Source organism: Miniopterus natalensis, chromosome 11 (genome assembly GCF_054644295.1).
Source record: "Miniopterus natalensis isolate mMinNat1 chromosome 11, mMinNat1.hap1, whole genome shotgun sequence".
NCBI classification, from domain to species: Eukaryota; Metazoa; Chordata; class Mammalia; order Chiroptera; family Miniopteridae; genus Miniopterus; species Miniopterus natalensis.
In genome coordinates this window covers 56,270,797-56,295,377 of record NC_142091.1, presented here as the reverse complement: position 1 = coordinate 56,295,377, position 24,581 = coordinate 56,270,797, and the positions used below count along the sequence as shown (strand labels likewise).

General features: G+C 42.3%; 1 protein-coding gene across 1 annotated transcript in view; it reads left to right on the top strand.

Annotated features, from left to right (window-relative positions):
* The window catches only part of LGR4 (leucine rich repeat containing G protein-coupled receptor 4), a 91,020-nt gene that overhangs the window by 4,747 nt on the left and 61,692 nt on the right, over nucleotides 1-24,581 (top strand). The gene's annotated exons all lie outside the window — the stretch shown is intronic.

The following is a 24,581-nucleotide window of genomic DNA, read 5'->3' as shown; positions in this document are numbered from 1 at the left end:
AGTCATGGACTCTCACCCACCAAGGAAACCTCCAGTTGTCCAGCTCTGTTGGAGGAGTATTTCCATTGAATGGGGAACTCACTGCCTCACAGGGCAACAAGGTACTGGGTGTGGTCTGAGCAATTCCTAGGATTTAAACCAGTAAATTCTCTCACTCTGGGCTCCTTAAGTCTTGCGGTAACCACTAATATTGTATGATTTCCAGTCGAACTGAATGCTAATGACACTCGTGGTATCACCAGCATTTACTGCCCAGGCACTTGGCTCTCAGCATTAGAGATGTAAGGTAACATTGACAACTTAATCTCTTAGGCAAGATCAAAGTTCTGCACTAGTAGGTGGATCCAGGCAAGTTTAGGCATTTTCTTGGCCTCTGTTAGTCTATCTCTCAAGTTCTTATTTTAGTCATCTTTATAATAGTGAAAGTACTGACAGCCTGCAAGTTTGGATTTTAGTTTCTGGTTTCTTTGGTTGTGTCTGTCCTTGTATTTTCATTATCGATAGAAAATGGATATTGGAGTAGATGATTGCTAATGTCTTTCACTGCTTTGAGTTTCTCTGAGCCTGTGTAGAATATTAAGCAAAGTAAAGTTTTAAGAATGCTTTAGTGACTTACTAAAATTTTTCTAAGACCGTCTCTCACTTTTTCTGTATAAAAACATACCACTTTACGTAAAGCATAGTATTTGTTGGTATACCTAAATTAAAAGTTAAACCCTGCCAAGTGTGCCCTTCACCCTGAAAAGTAACTAATATAACTTAGAGTGTTCTTGATAAGACAGCTTAGCGCTTTAAAAATTTTAAACTAGATCTCAAGGCTTTGGCTTTAGAAATATGTTATACAGCTCGTCCTTTATCTGCTTGTCTCAGCCTTCATGTTTTTAGCAATGCCAAAAGCTTGTTTTCCTATATGTAAAAGAATATGATACATTTTTTTCTTTTCTCCCCAATTGTGTCCAGTGAAGTGTAGTTTTTTAAAAGCTTCATTGAGGGTAATAAAATGCTCTGTTTTAAAATTCTGTCAGTGAAGAAGAAAAATCTAGGGCATTTAGCAAATCAGTCCCCTTGCGCAATGGCTGATTTGCCTGCCTTTCTTGACTTTTTTTTTCCATGTGTGTTTTTAAGCGCCTGATGGTCAAACTGTAGGCGAGGAAATCAGCTGTGTTGTCTGAAATTGGGTCAGTTCAAAGTCGAGTTTAGAAATCAGTTTTTGCAGGAGACAGATCATGTTCTTACAGTTCATGTACATTTACTAACTCCGCAACCTTCTAAGGACGGTAGCAAGTCAGGACTGAGACAGCCCCTTTAAACGCAAGGTGGAGTTATGTGGTAGTGTATACTCTGATTCACCCACCCAGGGACAAATATTTGTTATTAAACTATGTATATGGCTGGGACTATTTTTAGCAAGATCCTTAAAGCATTCTGAAGTATTCTGTGTCATGTACAAGCAATTAAAACTGAATGTTCGGGGTGGTGGTTTTTAGCCTCTAAGGCATGTTTTCATAACACTACATATTTTAATTGTCAAAAAAGCACACTAACAAAATTTGGCATTACGCATTTCTTATTTTAGATGCAAGTACTTAAAGTTCAGGAATGTCCTTCTAATAGTCCAGGAAATGAACATTTAAAAAATATGTGTATATATATACATATTTGTAGTCTTCCTAGCTTTTCTGTACTGAAAGCTGTTATGGGGAAAGCACTGGACTACCCCCTGTGGCGACTTGTTGGCCCGTTGGAATATGAGAATATCCTTGTAAGGAAATGTAAACCATAGATATTTTGGGAGGCAGCTGGGCCAGGAGTGGGTATATGTTTTGATCCCAGGCTGGCCTGCTGTCTGTGCTGGTGACATGTGTGGAGGAAGCATATCTAATATATTACAAGATATTTACTGACCTTTTATCCTTGATGTTTAATTTGTATTTAAGTGTTCTGAGTCAATATAAGTAAAGGTTATATAAGCCCCTTTAGGTAGTGTTTCTCCCCTCTCTTTTTTCACTGCAAGAATGTAGCCTTAAAAACAACAGCAACCGTTTTAAATATAAAGTTGACCGTTGAAAGAATGAAATCTCAACGCCCTCTAACAACAAACTATTTTTGAATTTTAAATCTGATTTTAGAACCCGCTATCGAGAAAAATCCCAAGTCAGATTCTCCCCATTCCAGTACATTTTAAAAGTTTTATTTGGGGACATTTTTCCTCCTGAGAAGAGTGACATCCAGTTGGCAGGGAGATGGCGCCTTTACCTTGGAGCTGCGCTGGGCAGGGCCCAGGAATGTGCCTGGAATGGCCCCGGGTCACTTCTCCATTCCCCTCGGGCTGTGGGGTTCTCTCTGAGGCTCTCAGCGTAGACCGCAGAGTAACTTAGTGCAAGTGGTGACATCAGAACTCCCTGAAGTGCTTGATTAGAGCTGTTTTCCTAGGAAGGCAGATGTTATTAATTCTCACTCTCTTCATGCCTCTTGTTTTGAAGGTGCAGGACAGGAGGGATGCTTCCAAGTCAGCAGTCTTTTCTCAAACTCACTGGGCTGGGGTGTTAATTCATTGCCTGGTCTTTCCCATTTTCCTTAAGGGGTGAGATTCATGCTTAGAGGAAACTCTATGGATAATGCATGAAGGGGTTGGCCGACTACAGATTTCCCCAGGGGCAGAGAAGACCCCCGTGGCTGCCGCTCTGTTCTAGGTTGTCACCCTTCCTGTGTGTGGGCCATCTTAGCTGCTTTCTTGCAGAATTCTCCAGAGAAAGCGAGCACACTGTCTGGAATAGTCTACACCTTAGGTACTCAGTACTCTAAAGTCTATCAACTCTTTTCTATAGCGGTGGGAGAGAAAACAAAGAACGCGGACTAACCTTTAGGCTTCGTGTTTTCGGAGACTCTTCACGTGCACTCCTGTTCTAGGCACTACATTAATCTGGGCCTTGCATTTCTGAGTGTGATAATGGCCCCTTGGGTCCTCCTCAAGCTCTCCATATCTCACATCATCTGAAGCATAGGCAGAATTCTCGTATAATTTGATCCAAGTTAAGAAGGGAATAGTAAAGAAATTTAATACACCTCACATATTTTAGTATCCTGTTTTAAAAATTACACCTTATGTGTTTACTAACTGATATTGGGTAGTTTATCTTACTTAATACTAGTCTTCATCTTTGCTGAGCTACTTCTAGTTCATCTCATTTGATTAGGTTTTTAGAAAAAAATCTTAATATTTTGCTATCTTTGTAGCAAAGAAAAATTTTCTTGTTGGCCTTCTGTTGTCTCCAAGGTCATTTCGAGTCCATGGTCATGTAGTCCAGCTATTTATGTCACTGTCTACTCTCCAGTCTTCTTTTTATAGGCATATTTTCATGAAGAGGCCTTCAAAAATGGTTTTGTTTTTGAGAGTGTAACACAAGGAATCAAGACCCCTGAGTTCCTAAATCTGTGAGCTTAGACATTTTACTTAACCACTTAGGATATTGGCTTTCCCATCAGCAAAAAGATAGCTTGATTTTTACCTTCAAGGCTCACATGTAGGAAACTCTAAAGCATGATCTCTTTGAGTGACAGCGAGCACCCAATTTTTTGTTGTCATTTCTTTTGGGAGTCACCCAGCAGTTGTATATGTGGGTTATCATCTTGTGATTTAAAATCCTAAACCCCATTTCTCTGGTTTTTTGAATGTATATCAGATTCAAATCCTGTTGTAGATGACACAGGTGAGCCACTGTGTTAATGACAAAGAGGCTACTCATCTGGTGCTTTTTTTTCATTTGGAAAACCATAAAGATGCTGGTGTAGAAAGAGTAAGACGTACGTTTTTCTCAAGATTCCTTCTTATAGGCGGCGTGGCTCCCCTTCTAACAAGAAAGCCTGATGGTGGGGAGTTAAGTGTCTCGCTCAGGGGAAACTGTCTTTTCTCGCCTGGGTCTCTGTGACTTGGCACTGCTTTCCTGAGATGGCTGGTCAACTAGCACGGTGCTGTCCTCACAGGGGGACAGTGTTTCTTCTCACATCATAAAGGCAAAGGACCTTAGACTGTGTTAGTGTGAGCTTTAGAGACTGATTTCCTGCTTCCAGACTTGGGAACACTGAGGATTTTCATTAAACACACTCACTCTTTTTTTTTTTTGGTTTTGTTTTAATATATCCTTATTGATTTCAGAGAGGAAAGGAGAGGGAGAGAGAGAGAGAGAAACATCAATGATGAGAGAGTCATTGATCGGCCGCTTCCTGCACGCCCCTGACTGGGATGGAGCCCACAACCCAGGCATGTGCCCTGACCAGGAATCGAACCCCGATCGCCTGGACCCTCGGTCGACGCTCAACCGCTGAGCCACGCCCGGCCGCGCAACACACTCACTCTTAGGGAACCCTCGTGCCAATGAGAGCTCCCTGTGGGTTCTCAGGCCACTTCCCATGTCGGGGATAGCTAAGGTCTACTCAGGACTGACAGTTTAGCTGTGTTTTTGTTTCTAGGAATACACAGATTAGAGAGAACTTTTTCTTTTTAAGTACTTTGAAAATGATATTTTACTAGTTGTTATTGGATGCTTGTGTGTTTCTTTTCTTCTTTTACATTTGCAACTAATGCTTGTGCCTTGTGGATAAAGAAAAGCTTATTATCTTAAAAGTAATTTTAGGATGAAAGTCCTTTCTTTAAAATCTTTCATTTCTAAAAAGTTATATGGCATTTGTGTTAAGTACAGTTAAATCTTTCTCAGAGTCTTGAAAAACTCCTGTGGGTTTTGATTCGGGCCTGATTGGAAAATGAATTGTACAGCCAGGGCAGCAGCTAATGTATGCAGCAGGGCTCACACCCTGTTTAGATTGGCCGAGTGTTCCAAATACAGTTGTGCATTTTCTACCCCGGGGTCTCTTTCTTTAAAAAAAAAAAAAGGTTGAGATGTTTTTCCCATTACCATCTTGACATCTGCCTGGTTACACATGAATGGCTTGACCCAGTCCCTCAGCAGGGAGACTACCGTGGCCTTGCTTTCAATAGCCATGTCACTGACAAAGAAAACATATGGAATATTTCATTCCTGTCCTTTGCAAACAGTCTGAGGCTGGGAGGGCAGGCAGAGAAGGCTTCCTACGCCATGGTAGGTTGGCAAGTTTGTGTGCTAACCACAGGCCCTGCTGTTAGCAATCAGACTGTTTTCCAGAGCCCCATTGCGTTCTGTGGGAGGGGAATCTTGTGTCCTGGATAAATGCATTTCTAATACCAGATTGAATTAAGTTTATGTGACCTGCTTCCACTGTGGCGTTTTCTACCTAATTATTTATTGCACCAAAGGGCGTGTGTGCGTGTGTGTGTGTTGTGCAGGACGTTTGGATGCTATTTCCCAAGGGTTCGAGATGTGGTGTGTTGAGGACTGTTTGCCTTACTATGTATCTTCTGTCAGTTCATGGAAAGACATCAATTGATCCTTCCCAGGCCAGCCGGGCACTGCTGCACTGACCTTTCAAGGTTTTTGTTGCCTGGAACCAGCCTTAATGGCTCGGCTTTGTGGCCTCTGAGTCCACAGTGTGGAGGCCTGTGAGCAGGTGTGACGCGAGAGGACTGAGAATGTGGAAGACGGAGGTCAATCCATTGCTGTCATTTTCAGATCTTCTGTGTTAAAAGAATTTGCCCCTGGCTCAGGTGGCATTCTAAGAGGAGAAAAAACCCCAAAACAAAACCCTACGACATCCGAAGATGAGAAGATTCATGACTTTGGCCGAAGAAGGAATGACAGACATTTCATCAGGGTCCTTTCCAACCCTCGTCACCCCAGCCTGAATTTCTAGTTTCATTGTTTCCTAGGCACATGGGCTTGTTTGACAGGAGTTGATGATTTATCTAAAAGGAAGTAAGCTCCTGTTTTGTTCCAGATACAGCCAGGTATTTAAATGTATAGATGCATCTCATCTAGAAAGTATTTTTGATGGTTCTTGGTATCGTTACTGCGCATTAGCTGTAAAACAATGTGCCAATAGAAATTACTGCCTTTCACGTTTTCTCTTAAGAGTGATTCCTTTTGCAGGTCTTGATTTTAATAGATTTCCATCAAATGTGTTGACTCTTGGAGGTTGCATTTTTAAAAGTTTAGGTTTTATGTCTATTTGAGGTTCCCCCCTTTCTTTTCGTACTTTCATACTTTTATCCTAAATTAACTAGTTTAATCTTAGATGTTTCATCTTCCTCCTTTCACTGACTACTTAACCGACCTTCATAGCTATGTAGTTATGGGGAAAACTCCCCCAAACCTGTCAATCTTAAAAATCACCCTTTTTAGTATATAGTTCTGTGAGTTTTGAAATGTAAGAGTAATGTAATCACCACCACTGCCAAGGTCTGGACTATTTCCATTGCTTTCCTTGTGTCCTTTGTGGTCAACCCCTCTCCCCACTCCTGGCAACTGATGATCTATTTTCTGCCTTGGGTCTCTCATTTTATATTGTCTTGCATGTGTCAGGGTGTCCTATAAATGGAATGGAACAGAATGTAGTCTTGTGCCTGGTTTCTGTTACTTATACATTGAAGAGTCTACCATGACGTTGCATATGTCACTGCATAATATTTGCTTTTATTGCTGAGGAGTATTTCATTGTATGACTGTGCCACAAGAGGCATTTGCCTAGTGTCCAGTTTTAGGCAATTACAAATAGAGCCAATACAAATATTCACATAGAGGTTTTTGTGTGAACATAGGTGTTCATTTCACTTGGGTAAATCCCTGGGAGGGAGACACTGGGTCGTATGCTAAGTACATGTTAATAAAGAAGTGTTGGTCTAGATTTTAATGTCTTAGAGTGGTAGTGAGATTTGATCACTAATTATAGCCTCAATATACTGTTAGGATGGTACATATGTAGTATTAGCAAAAGCTCTTAAAACTGATTTTGTTTAAATGTATGTCCTTTTAAAAATATTTATTTATTTATTTGAGGGGCAGGGGAGAGAGACAGAGACAGAGAGAGATCAATTTGTTGTTCCAGTTATTGATGCATTCATTGATTGATTCCTGTATGTGCCATGAGGGGATGGAACCTGCAACTTTGGCATATCAGGACGGTGCTCTAACAGGCCAGGGCAAAAATGTCTGCACTTTTAAAAGACTAGAATTCTTAGCCCCCTTTTGGGTACCCAGCAATTACTTTGGTGCCCCCAAGGAATCATGTAAAAGTAATCTCAGTGTGTGGAGCATTTTGCTTGTAATGAAAAAAACTTTGAGTTATTAATGTAGCCATATTTGGAAAGTCTGATTCAAAAAAATGGAAATTTCGCCCTGGCCAGGTAGCTCAGCTGGTTAGAATATTGCCCTTATATGCCAAAGGTGCAGGTTCAATTCCTGGTCAGGACCCATAAAATAGTCAATCAATGAATATGTAAATAAGTGGAACAACAAATCGATGCTTCTCTCTCCCCCCTCCCCTCTAAAATCAATAAATTAAATTTAAAAAAGGAAATTTGGTGAGGAATTGCTAGGCTTACTTGTGTGTATTAGGCATGTTACATGTTTTAACACTACTCTCCACCAGGAGCCATTCTGGGTCTCCGGCATGGTCCTCATTTTACAGCTGAGCAAACTGAGATTTGAAAGGCTTAGGTAGCTTGCTCACTGGTCCCAGGGTTAGCGGGTGGCAGTTGGTCTGTAAAACTCAGGAATTCAGTTTCTTTGTAGTTTGCTTGGGTAGTTGACAGAGTTTATCACAAGAGGAAAAGGTAAAATGAGAAACAAAATGGTGAGAAGCTACAGGTTATTACAGGGGGTGTGGGGGGAACAGAACTGAAAAGAAAACGTCCTGAAGAAGTGCACGCGTATGTACATACAGTGAGAGACTGACCTGACTGGGGAGTAACCTATGTGTAAAAATCCATCCGCTGTGTAAAATTGTCTTTTATAGCACAGTTTTAAAGTATCTCTCACTTAGACTCTTTTCTTTCTGTACATCTTCGCTTAAAGGCTTTCCTATCGTTTTCCATGTTCATAGCGCCTTTCTGCGTCAGGAAAATACCCAGCCTGCGTTTGCCTTGGTTTTTCTTTCCTCGGTGGAAGTCACGTAGATGGTGTGTGAGGATCAGGCCCGTTTGCACACTCACTTTTCTGTTTCTTAAGGAGCAGATTTCTGAATGTGCTTCTTTAAACCAAAACCCTGAAGTCAATTAAAAAGCCAAGTGTGCAGTGTGATGGTTTCCATATAGCTCACTGCCTCACTCACTGGAATTTCCTGCCTCTCCTGTTGAAGATGTTTTTATAGGGAAGTCAGCATAAAAGTGAATCACCCATGAGCCTTTTTCCCCCCAAGGCATTTCATTTGGTCAACTTGGTATTAATTTAGTTGGTACTCTTTAGTTGATTTGAACACTGTGTTGATTGTGTGAGCTGATGTTTATTAAACTGTTAATATTTTACAGACTAGATGGGTTCCTGTTGGATCTATGTGTTCCTTCCTTTAGCAGTAGGGCTGCTCATGATCGAATCTGTGGGCACAGTTTTGATTTTGAATGTCCGGCGACAGCCAGCTCCATCCTGGACAGTCACTGACTTGGTGACTCAAAGGTTGTCTTCTTTTGGAAGCATTTTGCTCCTTTGTTTCACTTATGTTGTGTTCTTTGTCACGAAGACCTTCTTCAAGGTCTGTTTTGCCATCTCACGTAAAACAGCAGCAGCATCTTGTTACTAACTTAGATGCCAATTGTAATAAAATTATTGAGTACCAGGCAATATGTGAAGTGCTTTACATGCATTATCTCTGTAATACTCCCAACAGCCCTCAAAGCACATACTGTGATTTTCTCCATTTTAGAGATGGAGAAACCGTAGGTGGTGAGAGCACACAGGTGACAAAGGAGGTCTGTAGATGTTGGATCTTGGTTTTTCAGACAGGGTTATGTGGCTGAGTGGGTTGTGTTACTGTCCTTTAATGCTCCTTCTAGATGTAGGTGCTCATCTGTCTTGTACGCTATGGACATCATGAACTGCTCATTTTGTAGACGAAGAATTAGTTCTGGGGAGGTTACATCTGTTTTGTCTTTTGCTTGAAGTGTTTTCAGCTCCTTAGAATATAGATTTGGACTCTTCTAAATCTTAAAGGTCACCTGGTGCAGTGGTCTTAAAATTCATGTGTGTGTAACTGGTCACTCATCAGAAAGGCTAGGTCTTTCCATGGGGGAAACAAAAGGTCCATTTTCCCAGAGGACATGTATTTACATTTATGTGTTTATAAACCTGATATCTGTTTATTATTTGCTAAACCCTTTAATGACATAAATTCTAACACCAAATTCCTGCTCATATCGTTCAGACCTTCCCTCTCTTCTGAGTCTACTTCTTTTAAGAACTGGTAGAAAACAGTGATTTCTGGTGAAATTTTCCATTCAGCAGGGGACAAAACCAGTTACCTTTAGTTATATGACTTGCCCAGAACCATTGCTGGCCCCCCAGAGTAGCTTAAAAACAAAACAAAGCAGAAGGAAGCTCATTACCTGAATAGATGGTCTTTTCTTGGACCAGGCAAACCCTTTAACATTTAATAAAACTTCTGGCTTGCATTGCTTGTCTGATGGTAATATTTCCAGTGCGGCTTCTTTGTCTTTTGTCCAGTTTCTCATGGGCTCAGCACTTTATTGAAATTGTAGGAAGTATTTAATTTGTGGAGGTGAATTAAAAGGTTTCATGCAAATAATTTGATAAGTTCAAACTGTTTTTCGAGAGCTACAAATACTACAGTATTTGTATAGTAGCCCACGGAATCAGTAATCTTTCAACTTCAAAGTCATAACTCCTCATTGAGATAATGTCAGTACTAAGCTAATTTGTTTCACATATTTCTATTAGGTGCTTTATGTGTTAGGAACTGTTCTCAGTGCTGGGGATACAGATATCTAATGATACCTGACAGCATCCCTGCCCTGGTGCAGCTTGCCTGGCATGGAGGGGGGGAGGTGCGGTGGTGGACAATAGAAAGCATAAACGCAACGAAGATATAAGGTCAGGCGACGTTAAGGAGTGTGAAGAAAAATAAAGCAAGGCGAAGGGGTGGTTGACTTAAGCAGGGTGGTCGGGGAGGCTTGAATGGAGTGATGAAGGGAATTACTGATTAAGGTTATCAGTCAGTATCTATTGGAATATGAATTCAGCTTAAGCAATGGCAAAACGAGACTTACAAAGTTTCTCCTGACCCCATAATATAATTTAATTAAAACATAAGAAGAATAAAATCAGTATGCCGTAAGAAACTGATACATCAATGCAGTGCAATCACACCTACAGCAATAAAAGAACAAACTACTGATACAGGCAACAGCCTGGGTCGATCGCAAGGGCGTTATGCTGAGTGAAAAAGCGAACCTCAGGAGGTTTATAGCAGATGATTCCAGTTAGAACACTCGAGAAGGGGCAACGATAGGGACAGAGATCAGGTCAGTGGTTGCTAGGGTTAGAGATGGGAGGACAGGCGACTGGAAAGGGGTCGGGGGAGAAAGGATGCCCTTGTTTTATTTTGTCATAGGTGTAGTTGCATCTAGAGCCCTAAAGCAAGGAACAGAGATGAGAGCAAATGTTTTTTGGAGAGCATATTTTTATTTCGCAGCAACACCACCATGGGGAGTTCTGTTTCATTTTCTGTGTGGAAGTTTATGGACTTGGAAGTGCCTATTTTTTGCAAAGAATTGAAAATGTCCTGACAGGAGGAGCTGAAAGTGTTAATTCTACCCAGTGCTTTGTTTCAAGTGGGGTAATATGCCCGCGGGTTTTTGTTGCTGCTGCTGTTTGGTGGCGATGGAGCAGTTCCTTGTGATTGTCGTGGTGACTGCATGAATCCGCACATGTGATCGCAGAAATGAGCGCATATAAAAGGAAGTGGGATATGAGCAGGGTCAGTAGTTTAGTTAATATGCAGATTTCCTGGGTTAGCTAGTATATTACGGTTATGTAAGACGTTGCCATTGGGAAAAGCTGGGTGCAGCTTACATAGGAACTCTGGGGGGTCTTAAATTATTCCAACGACAGTTACACCAGATCAGTTTAGAGTCTTGAGAAATCCTAGTCTTGGCCTCACTCCCTAAATAAAATAAGGAAACTGAGTCTCTGAGGTAAGATGATAACCCGAGGTCTGAAGGAGCCAAAGTCTGACTCTAGACCTTTTAACGCTCAGGTCAACATTGTCTTGCTCCCTTAGATAATAACCGGTTTTAATTGCTGCCGAGCAGTTGTTGGGAGATTGTGTGGGTGCCCTCCATCTTTCTCCCATTTCCCTCCCCAAATCCCTTGCAGCTCTGTGTGTGTGTGTGTGTGTGTGTGTGTGTGAATTCTCTTCTATATCCTGCAACATAAAAAGTGGCCCATATAAAGTATGCATTGCATTTATCATTTAAATGGTTTTAGCCATATATTTGAGTAAAACCCATATGCATCTCCTATTATGGATGTATTTCCTTAGCGAGTGCTTGGTACAGTCTAAGTCGTATGGGGAGTGGGGTTGGATCTCTGCCTGTGAATTAGTAGCTGAGTGGTGTTTTACTTCTGATGATTCAGTATATTTGCCTTAATTGCTGGATTAACCAATTTCTTGCCTCCCACAAAGAGCACACACATTTGTATAAAGAGGGGATAAATGAATGAAGTTTTAGGGACTAATTTTTGTGGTGTTTAAGCAACAATAGTCTAGATTACCCACAACCTTAATTTCCTTTCATGAGTCCTATGGATGGGCTTTGTCACCATTTACACTTGATTACTTCATTGTTAACCCCAGTGATGTGATTTAGCATGCAAAGGCTTAATTATTCCTTTCTGGCCTAGTGAGAAATTTCCTTCCAATAATTGCCTCCACTGCCCTTTAGCCTCTTAAGCATTTAGTTTGTTTGGAACAACATGGTTGCTCAGTAAGCAAATCCAAGCTCAGCGGTGCCTGGAGCTGTCCTTGGACCATAATTTATCCCTCTGACTACTGACTTAGGCCTCAGCGCTTGAGTGATGTGATTGGTGGTTGTTCTGCATCAGAGGGGTGGTGTGATGTGTTTGTCTGAAGTTTCGGGAAGAAAAAGCCCATGACCTAATGGTACTAAATAGTTCTCTTCTGGTCTCTCTCTTTTGATTGAACATTTTCTTATCATAAGTGAAAAATTATGCAGACTTCTGCAAATTAACTTCTGCAAATCAAGACCCTTAAACTTTAGTATTTTTAAGAAGTATTTTTTTAAGGCAGTCACATGTAGTGTAGAAGAGATCATTACGTAACATGCCACTGTCAACACTGAGGGTCAGGCTTGCTGGGGGAAACAGAGGTTTATGCAGTGATGGCAAAGGGGGGATGGCTTTGTTTTATTTTGTTTAGTTTTTACTATAGTTATGGTTGCATCTAGAGCCTTGAAGCAGGGAATGGAGGTGAGAGCAAAATTTTCCACGTGAGCCCTGGCCAGGTGGGTCGGTTGGCTGGAGCGTCACCCCATACCCCCAAACAAGAAGAGGCTGTGGGTTCAGCCCCCGGCCAGGGCGCCTGCTGGAGGCAGCCGAGCAGTGCTTCTCTCTCACATCAGTGGTTCTCTCTCTCTTTCTCTCTCCCTTCCTCTGTCTCTCAAATCAATAAAAAATTTAATTTTTCCACCTGAGTATCTTTTTTTTTTAAATCTCACAGCAACATTATGGGGAGTTCTTCCATTTTCATCATGGAAATTTGTGGAATTGAAAATGTCTGTTTTCTCCCAGGAGGGACTGAAAAGATTAATTCTACCTAAGGTTTTGTTTCAAGTAGAATAATAGGCCCATGGCTCTCCAGACAACTTACAAGGCTTGTTTAACATTACTTTTTTTGGCAACAGTTTTAGAGCTTTATTCCTGAGGCCTCTTTCATTCAACCAGCTTCAAAATTCTCTCTTTCTATTTCCTTAAACAACATTAACTGCTCCATTTCTCTCAGAGAAGGTCTAGAATAGCATTGGCATCATAGGGTAACTGGATAGTCTACATTAAAAATACTTGCATGTCAATCTATTGTTGGGAGTGTAGCTACACTGTTAGAAAGCAGAGTATCACATGTATTATACTAATTTAAAATGTTTTAAAGAGAGGTGCTCTGTGGAGCCAGGTTCCACCTTTCAATTTCTACTTATAAGACATATGTGCAGTAGAGTATTAGTTTTGGGGGGAACCAACTCATTTTGCTGACATAAACGTAAAAGGAAGGGAACACGTACTAAAGAGACGTAGCTAATAAAGCAGTTCAGTTGTTACAGGATTGGCTGGGAAGCAGAGCAGAAACAACAGAAGCCCTCCTATAGGCTATTTCCTGGGGTATTCTTGGAATTTAATATATTCCTCATAGTACAGACATTTGCTGTTGGATTTCTGTAAGTAGCATCTCAAGCAACACAATTTTGTCTATAAGAGATATTTTCAAAATTTCACAAGATTGAAGATTTGTTATTTAATTATACTGATACTATAATACAGCGATTTTCATATTTTTTTGCCAATCTGACAAAGAAAATAGGTATTATTTTGATTCATTCACACCAGACAGCTATTGTTGTGTTGGCTGTTGTCATTTTTTCATTTGACGATCTAACGGAAAAGAGGTCAACGCCCCTGACTAAATAGTCAGGTATCACGTGTTTTAAAAATTCTCGCGGTGCACTGGTTGAAAATTGCTACTATAATAAATTCAATATCTTTGAATTCTGAGGGATGTTTTTAAGGATTTGTTATATTGAAGTAAGTATTGATTTTACAAACAACCAATAAATATCTGGACTGTTTTAAGATGGTGGACACCACTTTCTCTTGGATGAAGATAGTAAGACTCTTGACCAAGTTTGATTTGTTATTACAGCTTAGTTAACTTACGATAGTTAAATATTATCAACTAGGTGAATCCCCCCCGTCCATTTGCATACTTCTATGGAAAAATAAGAAAACCACCAACGTTCATCATGGTGTGCATTTTTTGTTGTATTACGTGAATTTGAAATACCCGTGAGTAAGTGGGAAAAGACCTTTGATGACCTGCTCTGGTAAGAGGCAGAACCCCTCGGGGGGCTTGTGCAGTGGTAGATTTAAGGAGCTCATTTCTATTAGTCCTATTACTTTCTAAAGAGCAGTGATGCAGTAAATCTGCCTGAAGTTGTCAAACAGAAATATATATTTGTAGCTTTTATGAATTATTTAGACTCATAAAATTATTGTTTTATGATAAAATAATTTGGGTCATAAACAAACATGTAGCAAAATCACTTTGTTTTTACCATTCTTTCCAACTAAACAACTAAGATCCTGGGTGATTTATTTTAATCTAATAATGGTTTTAAATTAGTAGTAATTTCATTGAAGTAGGTCTTACTAGAATTGCTCCATTTAAACAAGGGATCCTATCTGTAATGGTACAGTTTTGGAAAAGAAAATGGAAACAAAATGATTTTGCTACTTTTTTTTTTTTTTTTCCCCCATGATCCAAATTCTTTTCATTTCATGCATAAGTAGTGTTAACTCTTCAGTGCTCCGTAGCACAATACCGGTGTCATAGAACCACAGCGTATGGACATGGGACCAATGCATGTGCTCTGTTGACGTGGAGCATTAGCAAGAATTACAAGGTGTATTGAAGTACATGGAACATAACATCCTGAAACTCTTACTTTCCCTTCCCTTAGCAAAATGAGACAAATTGGTTGTTCCTAAACCTTTTAAATACTTGACTATTTAAAACACTGTGGAGAGAATGCACATTAGTCAAATATATTGTGAAAGGTATCACCAGCCGGGAATGCAGTGTATTTCCAGGTGCTCAGAATTGCGTGTAAGCTCTCTGAGAGCAGGAATCCGGTCTCACTCGGTGCCTTCTTAGCTCTTCCCTTGCCTGCCTTGCACATAACATCCTTTTCACCGTTGTGTATCTTGAAGGATGTGGAAAGGTTGCTTTTGGAAATTGTATTTTAACTAATGATATTTTATTAGCAAATTAACTTGCTCAGCACAAGTTTATGCTGTGCCCAGTGTGTGCGCCGGGCCATCGTCCAGCTGTGGTCCCCTCTTCCCCGGGGAGGTGGAAGATGCCGACCCCGCTCCCTGTTTAATTCCGGCCGAGCTCTGGGTGCGTGCCAGGCATTGTGGGAAGGGCTTTCCATTCTTTAGTTGACTTGATCCTCACAACAACTGTGGGAGAAAGGTATTCTTTACCCCTTTTTTCAGCTGAGAACGCCGGCAGAGGCACAAGTAACATGTCCAAGGTCGTGATAGGATCTCTGACCAGCCACGTGGTTTTACCCCAGAGCCTGTCCCCTCCTCCACTTCTCCACCCGATCGTGCTGGCTCCCAAGCGTCCATGGGTGATCTGGTTTGGTGGAGAAGACAGACATAAACACAAATAAAATACAGCGTGGGAGTGCCATAAGGAGAGAGGAACAAAGAGCCGTGGGAGCAGAGAGGAAAGACCCGCTCGGCCTTGGGGAGTTGGGAGGCTTCGCAGCAGAGGTGACATTTGAGCTGGGTCATTTAGTCTTCTTGGGGGCAGCTGCCCAGCTCTGCCCGGTTTGAAATAAGCACATTTACAAGAGAATAGTGGAGCACATTCCACGTGATGGATTGGATTGACAGTTTGGAAGTAACTCCCCAGAATGATGGCTTTGTTAGGTATTTGTTCTCTTAGAACCCTACCTGCCACTCCCCTTTGGTGAATTGTGGCAAGAAAGCTGTCACATTAAGCTGTCACTCAGGATATTTGCGAGAGGGGGAGGGAAGAACAAATTATGGGCAGAACTAGGTATTTTCGGAACAGCCTGAAACCGGGAAAGATTATATTTCAGAGCGTTTAAAAAATGAGCACAACAGCCTTTCTTAAACTGTGCAAAAAGAAAATGGAATAATGAAAAATGAATGAGGCTCTGGGTATTTTTAAAGCAAGGCATTCTGATTCTTATCCACCATAATTACACGAGGCTTTGTTCAGGCCAAGAGAGAAAAAAACTTAGAGGCAGAAATCAATTATAGGACTGCACAGAGTTCTTACGCAGACTGTTTAATTGTAAAACCACTTTATCTTTTTCTATGCAGTTTTTTTAAAGGAGTTTGTAAGTAGCAGATTCAACTTCAACTTTAACCCTTCGTCTCTGTTGTCTAGTGGTTTGCTTTAAGAGTATCTTAAGTTTTGCTGTTTTTTCCCCCCCATGGGTGTATATTAAGCTATTGAAAGGTTTAGGAAATCAATCTAGATCTTGCTAAATGATGTCCGACCACAGTTTTATTTCTGGAGAAATGGTTCCATGATTCTTCTTCGTTTAGGCACTATCCTTTCCTACCCAGGCTCCGGCTTCCCCCACCTCCCTTCTAAACAACCCCTCGTTCACCCTCCAGTCTCCAAGCCTGAAATGGAAAGAACTTGCTTTGTTACTCATGATAATATTTAAGCTCTAAAATTTTAACAGTATTTCAGTTGCAAATAAATGGAAATTGTGTATTCTGTTTAATGTGTTTCAGAAAATCCCTGCTATTTTTTTTTTTTTCTTTAAATACAAGAAAACAGGCGTGTAATGCCTCATTGAAAAAAGCCTGTAGGGGTGCTTTGTGCAGGTCTTAATTAAGGGCTTTGAAAGACCAAACAAAAGGAAAAGGGAAAATGCTACAGGGTTATTGTTATTCCACCCCATTGGCTCAGCTAGCTGACCATCCATTGGAGCATTTTGTCCATTTTGAAACTGAATGACACTTTTGTTCGTGATTAACAGAGGTGAAAGAAGCCAATTATTGGGCCGTCTTTTTCCATAGAGCAGCTGCTGTTGGATTTAACTGCAGGCAAATATGGCCTTTTACTACCACAAGGATGTTGTGATGACAGTTTATTTTTATAGAACTGTGTGGTAGAAAACAAAATCTGTCTGACTCCTGTTATGAATATGCCCTGGAATTTGTGAAGGATGATTTTAACGTTCTAGCTGCCCCACAGTTCCCTTTTTAAAAATAACATTTACGTGTGCGTGCATGTAATATGTACATGTGCACATTTTTTCAACAGCTTATGTTGGGATTCCAACATTAAAGTTATATATTTGTAAATGTGTACATCTGTAACATTCAGCTTCCCTATTTTAATTTTAATAGCACCCTCCCTCCATTGCTTCAAATTGCAGAGTGATTAGTGGCAGGCAGAGTGGTGTTGCTTGAGTCTCAAGCTATTTTGATATATAGACTGCTTAACTGGGACAGATGAGTGTTAGAGACCACCTAGCCCTTAGTTCAGACTTCTGGCCTCTCCAGCATTCATGGTAGGGATGTAACATGGGAGGAATCCCCCATCCGGTCTCGATATTAAATGAATGTGGAATAATGGGGTATGGCTCTGGGAGGGACACAGGGGTCAGCTCTCAGGGTTCACCCTACTCTGACATGGTCTTAGGTGATGGGGCAGGAAATGGAGCTCGGGAGAAGAGGGTCAGCCATGATTTCCTTCAGGAAGACTCTGGGTCTTCCTTTGTTTATCTCTGAGGTGTCTGGCACAGTGGACAAAGCACACTGTCCTGTCTCCTTGGGCAAGTTTCTTAACTTCTCTGAGCCTCAGTTTATTACCTTGGTTGGAGTTAACAATATCTGTCTTTCACAACAGTGGTTGTGCGGGTTAAATGAGTTAAGCATGTTATGTGTCTAGCACAGTGCCTGGCACACGAGAAGTGTTTGAACTGCGCTAGTTCCCTTTCTCTTGCTGGGTGGCTCCTCAAACAAAAATCTGAAGCCAGGGGGCAAGAGTCCAGTACCCTGGCTTCTTACCCAATTGGTTTTTTTTCTTACCAGATTTTCAGGTAGCAGAGGGTTGAGTTTCCAGGGGTAATTTAGGGACAATAAATGGCTTCCCTTTGCAGCTCTTTCCTCTTCATTGTCCTGGGACAGAACCATCATGACCCCTCCATGCCTTGTAGACCATCTGTAACAGCCTGGAGTATGGACTTGGACTTTTGAGAACCATTGTCAGACTTCATTTACAAGTCTTCTCAGGCCTGGCTCCCTTGCCCTGTAACCCTGGTCTGTATTCCTTTATTGGCAACACGGTGAGTGCTAATAACACTTAACTCACTATCCACTTTGTAGGTATGTTTTCAAGATGATTACATCATAGGCGGTTTTAAAGAACTCTGTAGAAATCACTGCATTAAAATGGAAGGGCGAGGTCCCCCAAATTGTAAAACAAAACAGTATAAAATTCTGTGGCAAGGCAAGCTAGGGAACCTAGTTGTGTAGCTGCTTGGGATTAAGTTTCATTTGAACAAGTGTTCAATTTGTTAGCTACAGAGGTCTTTTGACAGCGTGTGCATTCCCATGGGAAAGGGCGTAATCCTGCTGATTGTAGACTTCCCAGAAGAGGTCCTGTTGGAGCTGGGTTTTGTGTCTCTTCTCCCCTGATTTGATTTCCCACTGCTCTTCTCCATCCCAAACCCTGGCCTCATGTTCTTTGAAACTCTCCTTAGGTTGATACACTTTCCTGCATCCTCAGCTGCTTTACTGGTTCTTCCCTGAGCTGAGGACACTGCTTCCCTGCAGCCTTCTGGTTGCTAAATACCTCCGGACTACTTCCTATTGTTTTTTCTGTTATGATGATGATGATGAGCTTGGTTTTCCTATGACTGTCACTACACAAATTTTCAATTTCCTGAAGTCCTCTAGTCCCTCGAACTTTTCAAGTTCCCACTATCATTTATTCATTTCTTTTCCTGGTCCACTGTCCATTCCTTCAGTCTCCCTCACCAGTATCCTTAACTGACTTATCTGGTTGTCTAATCAGAGGTGACTTGTTTACTGACGAGTGTGGTCTAATCTAGTCATCTTTGCTGCTTTTTTTGTAAAATACATAGCAGGTCCCAAACAAAATACCTATCACATGGAGCCTAAGGCTTTAAGGCAACTCATCTTTTGAGGAGGTCGGTGGTATCAGAGGCTCACTGCTCAGATGGAATGTTCTGATAGAGAGTCTTTCCATTAAGATGCTGTGTAGTCTTCAGATTGTGTAACCTGGGTTCTGATCTGTACAAGACTCCTTGGCTATGTGAGCCCCAGTTTTTTTCTAGCCCTTCATATTACATGATACTAAACTAATTTTTTCTAATGGTCAGTTTCCTTAGTTCTGTCACTTTAGGTAAGTCAAGTGTCTGCTCCAGGCCTCAGTTTCTCCTTTGGTACAAAGGGACACTGCCCCAGCCCTGCCTGCCTCACAGGGTTGTAGTGAAGTCCAGATAGTATCAGGAGCCTATCAGTGCTTTGGAAGGTTCCAGGCTCCTCTCCTCAACTGTGCCATTTTAATGCATATTCACGTCACTGGGAAGGCTGTGTACAGCTCCCAGGGCTGCTCTGCCCCTAGAGTTTCGGCTCAGTCGATATTCTTTCTAGACTTGCGTTTGCTTTGCTCTCCTCTCGTGTGTTTTCAGATTTTGATGTTTTTATGTAATACACGTTAATTACCAGTTTGAATTGGGAGGAACATAGGAAATGCAGAGACCTAGATGTTGGTTTTATTTCTGGTTGTATAGCTTGGAGAAAAGAAATTGTCCCATTTGGGGCCTTCGATGAAGTCATCAGTACACGGTGTGGGGTGGGGGCGTGGTGTTGGATGAGCTACATCATCTCTGTGGCTTCTTTTAGCATAAACACACACACACACAACCACTAGTTCTTTAGATGAGAGTCAGGTAAAATCTGTAAGGACTTTAGAAGTAGAACCATCTTCTTTCCATGCCCAGGAGGACAGGGATTCGAAGGACAGGTCTAGTCCCTGTTCTTGCAGGAAATACCTGACCGGGTGGCATTCAGTAAACATTGCCACTCTTTCCCAATTTTAACTCACTGTTTACTTATAAAGCACTTTGTAAAAAGTGCACTTTATGGAGATACATTGGTTTTAATGCTTGCTCCTAGGTACCACTTTGAAACTTTTTTTCAACACTAGAAAATAGCATATCATCGGCCTATCCGCCACACATGGATAATTATTTCTTTTCAAAATAGCAATTTATAAAAAATAAAAAAAAAAGTGGCCAAAACAGTAGGGTTCTTTGGCTATTTTTAAGGAAGAAATTACTAAGATGCAAAATAAGTTTTAAAATAAAAACGAGCATGTGTATATTTGGACCGACTGACATGTTTACATTGGTTGTCCTGGAGCAGCCACATAAGTGGCAGTTTGCACTCTGGGCCAAGCATGCAGCCTTGCCATCCCCCAAATTTTAGACCCATCCCAATTTTTATGGCTTCTGTTGCTGTCTAAATATTGGGTGGAAACGAGAGAAGAACCAAAATAAAATGGGGGGGGGAGGGATTATTTGAAATTAAAATTAGTTGGTAACCAAACCAAACTGTCTGATGGATGCCAGGTTCTTAGTGTTGCGTCCTGTCACTCTCTCAGACTCCTTTCAACACGCCACTCCACCCCACCCCTTCTCCTGGTTTTAGAACGAAGACTATTTATGGTCCAGGCAAGTGAGAGGCCCATAATACAGACACAGGGTTTGCAAACACATAGTATTTAGGCCTAGACTTACTTGCGAGTGTGTGATAGTTGCATGATAACATTATGAACAAATAATATTTTAAGTTGACACCTGTGACAAAGGCAAGCGGTCTAGTAACGATTTTTTACTACCACACTGTAAACTGTAATTACGAAAATTGCAGGGCTCTTAGAAAACATCTCGATGGCTATCATGATTTATTTTCCTGAGATTTTTCTTTCTTTTTTTCCCCCTTCTCCACGCACATGATGCAAAGCTATGGTGGAAAAGCTATGCCGTGGATGTTTTAGTTACACAAGTGGCTTCACTTTCCACCAAACCAAAGGACATTCCCATTCGTATAGGGTCAATTTCTTGGATAAGTGGATGGTCCTAGAGCATTTCTTACAATAATTTGTTAGTGCCTGGCATTTTTATTTTTTAAAGTATTACAGTGTAGTGATTATGGAGACAGGCTGCTTGGTGTTGGAATCTGGGTGCGGCGCCCCCGTCAGACAGTTTCGGGCAGTTCCATTGCCAGGTCTGTGAAATGGGGATGGCCGTGGCATCTTGCCTCTTAGGACTGTCGTGAGGATCAGGTATGAGAATCATTTGCCACAGTGCCTGGCACTAAGTGCCGGCTCTTTTTATTATTGAAATTAGTGTCGATTAGTGGATGTGGAACTTGTTCAAATAAATATTACCTGGAAAAGATAATGCTGTTATTGGAATTAGAGTCTTTAAGAGAAACTGAAAGAGCCTGCTTCCAGTTGTAGTATCATATCATAATCTCTGAGTTTTAAAATCATAAGTAGTCAGAAAGGCCATATGATGTCCTGCGGTTGGTTCCCACCTGCCTGTGTGACGCGTTGCACGGTGAAACAGGAAAACTAGATGTAATGTTATGATTTTTGAATAAGTGTACTTTTTGTCATCTTAAAGGGCCATCTTTTATTTCAAGAGTGTGCCCTTTTGGCTTATTTTGGTATTCAACCACTCGCTCCCTTTTAAAATGGGTTGATGAATGTACTGTGAATGTTCTCATATGTCAAACAGCTGCTCTCCCCAGTTGTGTGGGATTTGGGGGTTGGGTGCTCTGTTGATTTAAGGTACCAGAATTCTGGGAGTCGCATCCCTGATAAGAATCCTCTCTCGTGTCCTTGACAAGTGGTCTTCCAGCCTCTGCCCAAGTATCTCTAGTGTGAAGGCAGCGACTTCTGTTACTGACCAGCTCTAAGGCACAAACAGTGTTCCTGCCTGTTGTATTTTGTGATATATTCTGCCTCCCAGTTCAGTATAGTGGAAAGACCATAGGCTTCTACCGCAAATATTATTTTACTCTGAGTACTCGAGGCTAGAGTTATGACTAACAAAAGGGGGCAGAGATGTAAACATTAGCATATATGAGGCACTTGGAAATCGTCAGTTCCTTTTCTTCTTCCTTTCCCATCTGTAGCATCTGTTCATTGCACCCAGTTCTCTCATCTACATCAACAGAGATGTGTCTTCTCTGATCTCAACGAGAGCTCTTCAGTTCCTCTCTCACACTCATCTTCTCCGGACCAGATCTCCTGTGTCTTCAGTGGCTCCCTAGGCAGAGCTTCACTATCCCAGCCTTCAGTTTTGGGGGCAGACTAAGTTTCTGTACTCGGTTCATGCATTCTGCATGGGCACCTCGTCTGTGCAGAGGAGTAATGATGATGCCTCAGGTTCATAAAAGGGCTCTACAGTTTTAAAAATGCTTTCCTGTCTCTCCAGCTATGAGGCAGGGCAGATGTTTTCCCATTGCCCACGAGGAACCTGAGAGCCTTTCTAAGAACAGACAGACATCATTTAATTTTGGAGTTGGGAAGGCTTTGCATACAATGCCAGCCTCACATCCCAGAAGAGAAACTGGACGCTTGGAAGAGTTAAGGGACTTGTCTCAGGCCGCATGGCCAGAGTTTGGCTATGGCCCCGGGGAATTGGACTCCACTGGGAAGTCTGGTTTTAGTCCAGAAGTGGAAACACTGCGCTACGCTGCCTCTGTGTAGTGCCAGTGGATGAAGAGATGCCTAAAGCAAACAAAACAGTGCTCCTCGACGCAGGCAACTTGCATGGGAATAAGGCCCGTGATTGGTTTTGCCTTTGTTTAGTTCCTTAAAGAGTATTTCAGCAGCCCACGTAATGATGGGAACAAACTTTGGGAAGAAAGTCCATGTTGAGTGGGATTGTTCAGGGAGGATATTCTTTAGTAGACCGTGAAACAAATTAGATTAGGTTATGGAGAAAAGAGTAGGTGGGTGTCCCATGTGTGCACATGCGTGTGTGTGTGTGTGTGTGTGTGTGTGTGTGTGTGTGTGGAGGGGCGTCTAGTACAGCGTTCCTTAAACTATTGTGGTGACTATTTAATTTCTGATCTAGTATGGCTTGATGTTTTTGTAACATGCAATGAAGATTAATTTTTAGAAAAAATAAATAAAATAAAACTGAAAAACACAAGTCCCACGTTTTTATAATTTAAGACATAAAATCACTTTGTCAAGTTGCTCCGATGTGAGCTTTCCATATCTGCTGGTCTCACGGAGGCCTGTTAGCAGTCTACAGGCCGGCCCCACATTCTGAGTAGCACGGGTCTCCTGAGAACAGAAGCGGGGACGTAGCAGCCTGAGGTGGCTGGGTGGGGACAGGGCACAGGGGTCTCAAGGAGGAGGGCCTTGGCCGGGCTGGAGAGTGCAGGCGAAGTGTGGGAAGAAAAAGAAAGTTAGGGTGCTGTTAGCTGATTGACTATCTCAGCTTCGAGGGGGGAGAGGGGAGTTTCAGTTTTTCACTGTGAGCCACGGGGAGCCTCTGCAAGTTCTCGAGCCAGGGAACTGGCTTGTCAGTGCTATGCTGTAAGATAGTCTCGGATATTCCCAGTGACTCTAAGATATTTGCTGCAGCCTGTAAGGTCCACGTACACTCTACGAAACGCCTTTGTTGCCTGCCACTCTCCCATGATTTCTCCCCTCATTTTCCTCCATCCGTATCATTCGAAGAGCGGCAGTGGGCTGCTTTTGCAGCTTCCTCCGGGAAGGTTGCCGTTGGCCCCGCTCTGGGCTGGATGGGTGCTTCGGTCTAGAGTAGGTCCACCTGTCCTCCGCGCTCCCTCTCCTGCTGCTTCACCCCCTCTGTGCAGTTTCACTCAACTGCGGTCGTCTTCCAGAAACTTTATAATTTTTTAAACAGTTATTTATGTTTCTGGGCGTTTTGAAAGCAAGGTCAAGATGGGGGTTGGGGTCTGGACGTCATGACTCAGCGGTTGAGCGTCCACCGAGGATCCAGGAGATCCCGGTTCGATTCCCGGTCAGGGCACATGCCCGGGTTGTGGGCTCGACCCCCAGCAGGAGGTGTGCAGGAGGCAGCTGATCAATGACTGTCATCATTGATGTTTCTGTCTCTCTCTCTCTCCCTCTCCCTTCCTCTTTCTGAAATCAATAAAAATATATTAAAAAAAAAAAAAGATGGGGGTCGGGGACGGAAGTTTAGGTGGAGGAGGCTGCTGGAGTACAGTGGGAACGGTGGGAAGGGGCAATTGGGGAGCCATAAAGGTAGCCCATCTTGAGTAGGATCGCCCCTCCGGATGTGTGGAATGTCTTTTTACCTTTTGCCTGTGAGGGAGTGGCTGTGTTCTGCGGTGCAGGACCAGTATTTTGGTCCTGAGCTACCATGGCCAAGAATTTACCAGAGACCTAGGGGGCTGAAAACCAACAGGAAGCGAGGGGGAGCAGCCCGCGTGTGGGGAGTGCTCTCCGTGTGGGGGCCGTGACCAGAGCACTTCACGTGCGTTGCCTTATTATATTCTCACAGCCCCCTGGTGGGGCAGGTGCCATTGTTCATTATTTTTCGATGAGCTAAAGCAGAGGAGATGATCACAGGTCCTTGGTGGAGCTTGGAGTGAACCCAGGGGCCTTGCTGCAATGCCCGCTCTACCCTGATACAGTCCTACCGTGAGGCTTGGCCTCCTCTGTGAAAAGATAGCCCTTTTCTCCTGAGCGCTGAGAAATATGGGGAAGAAGTGACCTAAGGGTCAAGGAGGGAGAGATTCAGAAGGAAGAGCATCCCCAAGGCCAGCAGTGTTTTTGGAGGATGACAAATAGCGACAGGCCATTTAGGCAGC